This window comes from Corapipo altera, unplaced genomic scaffold (assembly GCF_003945725.1).
Source record: "Corapipo altera isolate COAL_440 unplaced genomic scaffold, ASM394572v1 52b, whole genome shotgun sequence".
In the NCBI taxonomy this organism is placed as follows: Eukaryota; Metazoa; Chordata; class Aves; order Passeriformes; family Pipridae; genus Corapipo; species Corapipo altera.
The window spans coordinates 2,438,969-2,450,357 of NW_020884922.1; positions in this window are offsets into that span (position 1 = coordinate 2,438,969).

Sequence of the window (11,389 nt, forward strand, 5' to 3'; positions counted from 1 at the left end):
GCCATACTGACATTGGTTCAGCAGCTGTTGCCAGTCTTCTTGATTCACGAAATCATAGTTCTTCACCAAAGGACTTATTAAAATGCAAAATGATTTAGGCTTTTTTTATCTTACTGCACATGTACTTCAGGAATTAAGGAATATTAAGAACCCCCAGAGACTACTTTCTTCTCTCTGGTTACTATGGTTCATCTTGACAAGCAGCAACACCCCCACTTGCAGGCACCTGCTGGCAATGCCAGAGTTTTGGGGAGCGACCATGGCAAGTGGCAACAGTCCTGTGTTGTTTCTGGAAGAGGTGCTGGAGTCAGAGCACTGCAGTAGGGTTGTGGCAGGTGAAGTGTTTTAAGAAAAAACATCACAGGGCAACAGAAACTGAATTAATTCCCCACTCTCCCTTTCCCATTCCCTCTCCTCCAACTGAGCTGGTAGGAGATAGCAAATGCTAGAAACTGTAAAATTCAGTTTATTCATCCTGGATCCTAGCCATGTACTGTGGAAAGATTCTCAAGTGAAAATGCAACAAGAAACACTGTGCCCAACATTCGCAATCTAAACTTGGTCTGATACAACATATTGGTTGTCTCTGTACAAACCTTGCAAGGCCAGCTTATCCTAGTTATCTCAGCATGCCCCTAAAACCATAATCCTGTGGCAAACGTTAAGAGATCTCACCAGCACATTGTTTTCATCAAGTAACAAGGCAACACAAGAATGAGATACATTCACTGATGAAAACCCTTTACATGTATTGTCTATGAACAGAAAGTTCACCTTCCTCTCTCCTTAGGGGAAAGCTAGATTTAGAAAAGTGCTTTTTTACTCCCTAACCTAGTTTCTTTTCAGGTACAGAAAAAACTGTAAACATTTTTAGGCTTAATAACTATTTATATCTTATACAGGAGTAGAGACTGTGCAGGGCAGGATCCACCACTGTATGACCTCTGCTTCACACAGGAGTGGCTCATGGATGAATCAGCCCAGTTTAGGTCATAAATGCTCACACAAAATACACCTTTGCTCCATGCGATGGAGAAGCATGTGGCTGTTGCAAGTCTGCAGGCTCAAGCTCTGCATGAAGGTTGTGGTTTCCTAATGGGCTGTGATCAGAAAGGGTGGTCATGCACTCTCCTGGTGCTGACACTGGTGTCTTTGTGCGTTGGTGATCAGGGGCTCCATCCAGTAGAAAATACAGCTTGGTTTTCAGCTGCATCGGCTTTCTGATTGTGAAACCACACAAAGAGGTGCATAGGATAGCCCAGTCCTCCTGGGAAAGAAACACAGCAGAACTGTAAATCTTTCTCTCCAGTGTAAACTACAACTTTTGCCACGATGCTTTTGCTCTCCAAGTGCAGCTGCATGAACTTCCTGCCTTGTCAAGCTTCCAGTCCAGTTTCTCTGAAAGACACCAGCAAGGCCCCTACTGATTTCAGAAACAGCCAATTCCCCACTGGGGATGGGGCACATCACAGAAGCAAGGACCAGTCTCTGTGCCTGGCCTATCCCTGCTCTGATGGGCAGCTGCGCAGGGGGACCACGGCTCCTTTCGCTTCACAGCGGAGAGGAGGTCAGTGTCCTGACATGCACCACTCTGAGCAGGTAGCATCGACATGCTGCAGACAGCTTTGAATTAACAAGAAAAACAAGCCCAAGTCCCATTTGCAGATTTTCCAAATGCTTTTTCTGCTTGAATACTTACTCTCCGCAGCATTTGGCTTTGCACGTGTGATAGGTTGAAATATCAAAGGTTTACTATCTGCACAGCTCCTCTGTTTATTCAGAGAGTATGATTTTGGCAAAAAACAGCTTTTTGAGGCCCTGGGGTGTCTGTAAGCACAGGGGCTGCCCTGCTCTGCTGCCCTCCTACCCCAGCCACATACGCACAGAACTGAGAGAAAACTGGAGGGTTTTCCAGGAGCTGCTTTCCCCACTCCTTGGCAGCAAGGGAACTTGTTATAAAAACAACAGGGTTAGGAATCTCCCTGCTCCTCAGACTGTCATATCCAGCCATGCAGAGGGTGCCCTTTCTGGGAGCTCCTTGTGCACACCAGCTCGGGAGTGCTGATAGAGCTGCCTGCTCCCAGGGACAGGGACCTTTAAACACATGGAGCCTGACATTGGCATGGGGACAAAGGGCAGTGAACAAGGCTGCACACAGGAGACAGGGCAGGCATGTGTAAGACACAGAGGGGCAGCTCCTCTGACTTCATCAAAAACATGGGTTCACTTGCCCACCAAAGGAGAGAAAGGCATCTCCAGGAAATCCCTGTGTCTGTTCCAAACAGGGTTAGTCACCCAGGTAAAGTATATCATTCTTTTGTGATGACTTTAGAGGGGGCCACAAGGACTTTTACCACCCTGCACGTTAAAGCCTGCTCCTGGAGGTAAGTGAAGGGGACACTGCTTTCGCCAAAGGTTATATGCTTTACAGTTTGTCACCGTGGCCTCTTTTATGCTTTGATGCTGAGGATACTGTCCAAGGGTCTTTGGGCTCAAAAATGCTCCATTAGGCTGGATGTGATGTTGAAATTGGGGAGCATGACATCTTTCTATTATGTGACCTGCTACACCAGACACTTGCTGTCATGAGACAGATGATGATGCTATCCTAATAAGCACGGCAAAACCAAAGATTACAGGTATTCTGGACGGAAAACATGTCGCTGCTCTTCTAAAAGAGCTGGAGTTCATTATTTACTATAGATTCTACAGATGCACTGAACAACAGCTGAGAGCATAAACCCCCAGGGCATGTGTTTGCTATGCCCCCTCATAGAGCCCAACACAGCATTTGCAGCCATTATCAACAGCACAAACATCTCCTGAGAGATTTCTCCTTTTCTCTCAGATAATTCTGCATCTTCTGGCAGTTCTGAGAAGCAGCACACCCTTCTCTCAGTGCTCCTTCTGCAGCTACAGAATAGTCAGACTTCTGCCCAGCATCCTCAGGCTCTCCGCAGAGATGCAGCTGAAGGTGGGTGTCAGATACTTTCAGCAGTAGCTCTTAAGTAACTACAAAAATACTCGGGTTTTCACCAGCAACATAAGCAAGATTTTCATTTTTTGAAAGCTAGATATTACTCCTTGCTGTAATACACCACTGAAATTGCATTGAAGTATCTGATAACTTCTTGACCTGTTGTTTAGGGTTTTTTTGTGTTTTATCATCAGATGCATATGGTCTTAGCATAAGGAGTTTCAGCCCGTGACACAACTGGAAACCTTAGCACATGCCATGTGATAGGAAAGACGTAATTAAAGAGGATCTTGTCACAAAAAATTCTATCAGAGTCCATTCTGTAGGGCTTGCAAGGAAAAGAAAGATGTATCATCAGAGCATAACAGACATTTCTTGAACTGAGAAAAGGTCATCTGGCTCATCCCTCTCGGACATCTCATGTTCTTGTGAAGGATACTTAACTGGTTCTTTAATTTGTTCCAGGAACCTTGTTAGGGAGTGTGATGTAGCTTTTGCTCAGTATGTGGCATGAAGTCTGCTCCAAATTCAGCTTACCCTTCCTCAAAAATATCTATGATTTTGTTTAAGGTTTTAATCACATCTTGAAGTTTCTTGTTTGAATAATAAACATTTTAATCAAACATTTCAATTAAAAGATCTCTTATATGAACTTAAGTCAAATCTGGCAGCCCTGAAGACTGAATTCCATTCTTTATCCAGGGAACAGGAGCAGGAGCAAGGCAATTTCTCTGCCAATGTCTCAGGTGTGACCTTTAGGGACAGCTTTCAGGGACAGAGAGAGTTTGGGCTTCTTTATTATCCTTCCAAGAAAATGTGATTTCCTACTATCACCCCACAAAACCTGGAGAGCACCAGTGACAGTGTGACTGCAGCACAGAGAGAGAGAGGGCCCCCTTGGCTGGCCTTTAATGGGTGACCTGTGCCATCACCAGTCTGCACTGGACACCTGCAGGGAATCTTCAGCTCCTTCCAGGTTTATCCCTTGCAATGCCCTCCCAAGTGGAGGAAGAGCTCACAGGCAGGGGAAGGAGGTTGGTCACATCATCATCCCAGGTTCAAACAAACTGAATTCCTGGGGAACCATTTTGGAATATTGCATCACTAATGACAATGATGGTCATAAACTTGCACTCTCTCCCGACAGCTCAGAACTGGCTCTCCATTTCCCTGGTTGCTTTGTCATTCACACCATCAGCTGGGATGTTCATGTTCCAAAGCTTTAATGACCATAATGCCTTAACTGACTAATCTGCAAAAATGACCCGGGTGTTCCACTGTGCTAGCCTGCTGGAAGGGGAACTTTACGGCTTTGCTGAAATTTGCTCTGTGTTTCAGAGAAGTGAATCACAGACAGGGATGGAGCCCTGGGCGTACTTCTATGGGCAGCAGCAGGTGCTGAACATGCCCATGGCCAGTTGAGGTGCTCGTGGAGACAGGAAAGCAGCACAGCTTAGGTCAGGTACAGAACCAAGAGAATGAGCTCTTGAACTTCTCCAGGAAAGAAAATTCCTTACCATTTTGCAACAAAATACCATGTATATAGTATTACCAGAAGAAAGTGAGCAGGCAATTCAGTAACTGGCTGCCTTGTTTCATCCATTTGATAAAGGAAAGGGAAGAAAAACACTGAAACTCAGAGACAGAAAATCCAGATTTTTTTTTAGTCTGAGTAAAGTTTCTTCTTAAGACAACTTCTTAGCACAGCATAGCAACTTATTTTTCTCTTCCCGTTGTTATCAATTCCACACAGGACAAAGGAGGAGGTGCCTCATGAATCACTTTGGCTCTTCAGAGGTATGAGGCACAGACTGAGGGGGCTGCAAACTCATTGAAAACTACCACTGTGATCATCAGAAGCCACCCTCCTCTTCCACACATATATTTTCTGACACCACCAAATGGTCATCTAGGCATCAATTTTAGCCTTTTACCAGACTTTCAGGGATTTCCCTAAGTAAAACCAGTTTGACTAGAAAGCATCTTGGATCCATCTTTTACATTTCTATGGATTTGGAACATGAGATACTACAAAAATATTTAACCAGGGACTTCTTTGGAGATTTTTTCCTCACTATTATTAAGCTTATCCCACCATAGGAAAACTCTCCACTGTACCCCCACCATTCCCCTTCTTGAAAATCCATCAGTTTCTGCTTTCCTAATTCCACACTTCTCTCCCAATCTGCTGACACTCCTGGGAAGCCCCACGGCTTCCTTAGGCAGTTTGTCTATCATGGCAGTTGCTCCTGACAGCAGGAGCTGAGGAAAGCAGCTGGGATGCAGCCAGGTGGGCAGCAGGCAGGTAGCTCCAACATGATGGCTGGAGATTGTTCTTGGCTTGTACATGCTGCAATTGGGAATTTCAAGTCTGATTTTTATTTTATTTTGCAAACCTATTCAAAACCTTGGGCCTTCCTCTCCAGAGCATGGAATAATTGTTTCCGGTGGATATTATATCACTGTACCAGTCAGTGAAGCAAAAACTCCCTTTGCTGACCAACATGGATAACAATTTTGAGCCCTTGCAGTAATGGAAAAGGAAAGACTGTTGAGTCTGTGATGGTATGTCCAGCACTCATAAGGCATTGACAGGTTTTTTTAGTAAAGAAAACTCAAAATCAGTAAGGCACTCCCTTTAAAACTCTTATCTGCGCAGCATTTGATATCTTCATTCTGATGATGACATCATTTTACAGGCTCCTCTAGGACCTTAATTATGTCATGAATTTCTACTGGGGATAGCAGTACAACCAAAATCAGATTTTCATCAACATCTCATCACAGTTTTGTCAGTAATGTAAGCCTGATACACGCTTAACATATAAATTCTTAATTTAGACAAAGGCAGGGAAAAAAGTAAAAAAATATATAAATTAACTCTGCTTCTCTCTGAAGGTCACATTTAATGAACTGATTCCATTTTGCAGTAAGTCCCAAGCATTTTTCTAGGTCATGTTTCATCTACAAATTCTCGTGTGTCAAGTCCACATGTGAACAGTTTCTTGAACATCTCCCAGTCCTACAACATGGTAGGGTCCCACTGCACATGCTACTTGAACTATCCCAGCTCAGAGGGACAGCTCAGAAGTTGGGTATAATCTCCTACGTGCTTTGAGGTTGGACTCTTGCTACCTCGCTTCCCTATCTCTCTCAGCACGTCTTCTTACTTCCTTTTGTTTAAGTATTGCTGTCAGCATTTTCTCTGCTCACCTCACCAGAGTGCCTGTTTGTATTCTTTGTAAAAAAACTATTTATCTTCCACTGACTTTTTTTCCCAAACATTTAAACATAAGCTGTTTCTATAACCCAGCTGTGCAACCTGCTGTTTTGCTGGGGGTTTAGTACACAACAAATTTCAAGCCTGACAAAATAGACTGGAAAAAGATGGATAGTCCACAAAATTTGCTATGCAAAAGTTAGACTTCTTTAATACTACCGATGGGCAGCAGGAAGTAAAACCTATCCTTATGCCTTGGCAGATAAAGCTATGCTAAAATGGCTGAATGACTGTCAACCTGGTTCATCTTGGAGGAAGAAACTGCTAATTGCTGATGTTTGCTGCTCTAGGTAATAGACCTACACTTCTGTTTTCTGCTATTACAGGGTAGGCACTTTGCTTCAGTACTTTTTCGCTCTAGTGTAAGAGCCTGTCACCCCTTCATGGTGACTGCTCATCGACGCGTGGCAGGATGAGAACATGGATGTGAATGGTCTGGATTCACACTGCAACATCTGACATCATCTAACTTGGGTGAGACCTCAGCTATAAGAGTGAGGAGCTAACCTTCCTCTACCTTGAATAGAACTGTGAAGCCATGTACAGAAACGCTGCTAGGTCTCAAAACATGCTCACAGATGTTTTGCTGAAGTTCAGTGTTTTCTCTCCAAAGCTTCCTGCTGTCCCCTCTGGTAACCCCAGGACACATTAAGCAATGGTGCATCCACTGAGAAAAATGCTCACTCATGAAATGCCACTTGCTGGCAATCCAGGGACAACTTCACTGACCTAGAAGGGTTCTCCAGCTCCTTTTGGCAGTAGGAGTTGGAATTAGACATGCTGATGCTAAATGGCTCAGCACTAACAGCAGAACAACTTAAATACCCCGCCCCAGAAGGTTAAACTGCAATGAGCCTCTTAGAAAACAGTGTAATTAAACAAGCACCAGGCTCCACAGCACAAGGTTGGGGGGACTGGTCTTCCTCTCTCCTCACTGTGTGGCTATATAGCAGCAGAAAGTGTCAATCCAGAGGAAGACATTTCCAGGTATTACTTTTGACACGTGAAGAAATAAAACCATCACATATAGATGCAAAGAAATAATCTGATGGGATTAAATTTGACAATAATCTAAGAATAAGGATATTTTACTGTGATAAGGATTTATACTTAAACAACTCTTTTCTCTTTAAGGAACCTAAAAAATTCAGCAGCTTGGGACTTGGCTTTGCAAATTCACATATGTTGAGAAGCTGTTGTCTGCCCCTCATGTCACCTGGGGTCCACGCATGCCTGCTGGGATTGGGATAGCAGCTCAGGTGTATGGTATTTAGATTTTATGTAGCTGGCACTCTAATCTACAGAAAAATGGCACTGTCAATGAATGCTTCCAATATGCAGATACCACTTTACTCACCAGAAATGTAGATTCCTGATGAAATGCTCCAGCTTTAAAGCACTACAGCACAGTTTATACGAGGGATCAGGATTAAAAGCAAGAAGAAAGAACAGACCTAATAAACAGTAAGGGAGTAATCCCTCCCACCCAAACCAATGTTTCTTGTCAGGCAAGAAATGTCTGGTCAACAAAAATAAATTGCTAAGTTGCTTCAGAGAAACACATCTCCAGTAAAAAAAAAACTACAAAACACACTCACCCTAAGAAAGAATAAAACAAAGGGAAGGTAGTCTATGGTTAAAAACGCTTATTTTCTTCAAATCCCTTTTAAAGACAAGCCCCAGACATGTAATCCAGGGCATGACATATTTGAAGTTCTGTCTTTGAAACCTTTTCTTTTTGCCTTCTTCCTCCCAGTCAGGAGGAATGGGTCTGCAATGAATTACAGCATTCCAGATCTTCCATCAAGTAGCTGAGTTAGGAAGGCCCTATATGTTTCAGCTTCCTTCAAGGCTACTTTCAGCCACTACAGCCTGGTAACGTCTGGAGGCTTTGCCAGGAGGGCAAAGCAACCATCTGAGCAGCTGCCTTAGAAAGTTTCTGTAAAAAAATAATTTTCTGCAGAACAGCTCTACCAGAAAGTTCTCCAAATGTATCTAAAACTGCCTTGCTCACTACAGGAACCTTCGATGTTAAAAAAATACAGGGTCCTGAGAGGCAAAGAAAAACTGCATAGCTTGCACAGTGAACCTCCAAAACCCCTAGGAACGCCTACTTCCAAGCCATAATTGTTGCTGTATTTTGCCTGGGAACATAATCTGAAGTCGTCGTTTTCTCTCTAGTTCTGAAAAAGCAATTTGGTATGTAGCATGATTGACTTGGCTCTACCCTGTATGTATTTCACTGCTAATAACTGTTAGCCCACTGGAAAACCAGCAGGTGCATCCCTCATCTAAATGATGGAGATAAGGGATGCCTAGCTATGGTCTCACCCCAGGATCCAGGAGTCCTCCCACACCAGCCAGTGCTAATGGGATGACTAATGCCCCTCATGTCCCTGCTCATCTGCAAAGCAAATCTACACTTCCAAAATAGTTCATTCTGCTTCAAGCACCCAGTTAAAGATGGATGTGCTTTGCATCTACTGAAGCTACAATTCAGCCTTGCTGAGCAGATAATTTGACCCTCCACTCAAAGAACCAGTGATAATGCAAAGTGCTGACTCCAGCGAAATCACACCAACCCTGAGACCAAACCATGAGAGCTGCCTCAGCTTTTCTGCTTTCAGCTGCAAACTGAATTACACAGGACAGAAAGTCTTCAGAGCACTTTTCTGTCACTCATCTGTCAAAAGCAGAGCTTGGGGACAGCAGGACACAATGTAAAGAACATTGAATTGAGCTTAATTATCTGGATTCATATTGAAGTCATCTCTTATCATGAATACTTCTGATTTTTTTAAAAAGCAAGTAGTTGTTATGGCAATTAGCACTTGATAGGTTTTAGAAATTTTTTTTTGTTATTTCAGACCCAGCTACAAGAGGATAGAAAAAAAAAGGGAAAAAAAACCCTTTGGACAAATAAGTTTTGTTACAGAAGAATAAAGCAACCTTTACGGTATAGTTTGCAATCTAAGGTACTCAAAAAGCATGCCAGGGTCTTACTTTACACAGCTAGCAGCTCCTACTACTACAGGTAATGTCAATTTTTCCACGGGTGGGGAATGCAAAAAATGATTTTCAGTTATATCCACAAGATTAATGCAAGGTCTCTGAATACAACTCAAATCTGATACCAATTGTTTAGAACAGTTCCCTCAACAGGTTCCTCACATGAGCTTTGAGGCACCTTAAAACCACACCAGCAGCGAACACTTTCTCCTGTTTGAAAGGGCACTTCGAGTAACCATTTTCAGAAAGGCTGGGGTTTCCCATCTTCCAACAAATTTCAACTGTACTTTGGAAGAAAATAAAGCTACTTACCATAAAAACAAAATCCCAAGAGAGAGATGGAAAAAGAGGCTGCATCTTCACTTCCAATACATTTTCTTATCCACAGGGCTGTCCTTCCTTCCTTCCTTCCCTCCTCTGTCCAGAATCTGGAAAGCCTGCCAGGATCTTGCTGAGCTCTAAGTTGCTGGAAATGAGGAAGCACACCCTGTTACACACTGCCCACTGCACAGACTCCTCACCAGCAGAAGGTAACTGAGCTATCTGCCCTTCCAAAGCAAAAGGCAAGTAAAAGGCAGATGCCACCTGAGTTGCCAGAGGCTGCTTCCACAGCACCTTGAACTTGCATCTTTTAACCTTCTGAATGGCCACACTGTCATCCTGAAAGGTTTCCTCTCCAGCAGGCGCATGAGGCTGCAGGAGGAGAACACTCCCAACCCCTCCTTGTTTTGCCCTGTTCAAGCTGTGCTGCCCATCCATCATTTGTAGCTCCATGCAGATCCTGTAGGAATGGCATTCTGCACTGCAGAATGTGCAGTGCCAGTTCTGCACTCAAAGCTCAAAGCATTTGAGACCCCTGAAAGAATTTTTCGCTCAGCAAAGCAGGAGGCTCTGCTGCAGGCTGGGGTATGTGCTGTGTGCAGAGCAACACCACTGCACTTCAGAACAAGGACTCAACATACATGAAAACATGCTTGTAATAAGAGCAGGCTGATTACTCAACACAGAACACTTTTCCCATCATCAAATACTGTAGAGCACTCAAGTGGAAGAATGGGGGAAATGAAGACCCCTGTGAACCTTCTGCGGTATTTAAAAGATCAGCCTAGCTCTTGAGATCAAAGAAGGGTTTCTTAAACAAAACTCACCACACCATCCAGTAACCTCCTATGTAAAGATACCTTCAGAATTTGTGCTTTAAGACACAAGGGTAATATATTTTTCTGCTGTATTCCACTCATTTGATTACACATTTCAGGAATACCTCGATTTCTTCACAAAACCTGATTACCCAAAACTTTCTGGAACAGTTGGATAAAGGTAAAAAAAAAAGGCATTTTTCAGGTCACATTGTTTCATACAGCTAAAATTTAAACGTTTACCATACAAGTTGAAAGTCAAATCCTTTCAGTAAGGGAAGCAGGCAATGTCTTCATTAAAGCCTCTCTAAGAGGCAGAACTCAACATTTGCTATAGAGTGAGCTGTGGTCTTTCTTTTTCTAAAAGTGGATCAAATATCCCCAAAGGAATTTTTTTAGTCACGGTCTGCCAACTTGCCTCTCTTCCAGACTGGAATGCAGCCCTTTGTTTTGTAAATGTATTTGAATACTGCTTTTTGCTTTTGACAAGTGCTTCTATGCATTAAAGAAGTCACTGTTACTTTTTTCAGTGGTGACTGAGGGATGTACCAAGATTGCCCTTAGAAAGCCTCGTTAACCTCTGCCCTCCATACTCTTCCCTTCTTTCTGTTCTTAATCAGATTCTAATTTTTATTATCTACTGTAAAACTCTCAATTCTAGGAATGGTGACTAGTGTCCCTAACTAGCTTTTTAAAGGTTTAAGATTACACTAACCACCTTTTCTACCAATCTTGATGCTTATATACCAGGAAAAAGGGCTCAGATGCTTCTGGAAATGGAACATCACAATCTGAAAGCAATGATGTATTTAAACTTTTTTGTTAAATACAACAAAAAGGCTATATTGAACCTGCAAAAAGTAAGACTTGTAACTTGCTTAAGTCGACTGCATTTGCAAAGGGGTAAGGCCATGGAGTTTACATTCAGTGAGTTGGTTCATCTTATTCTTCCAGGTATCAGATTAACACAGAAGTAACTTTTCA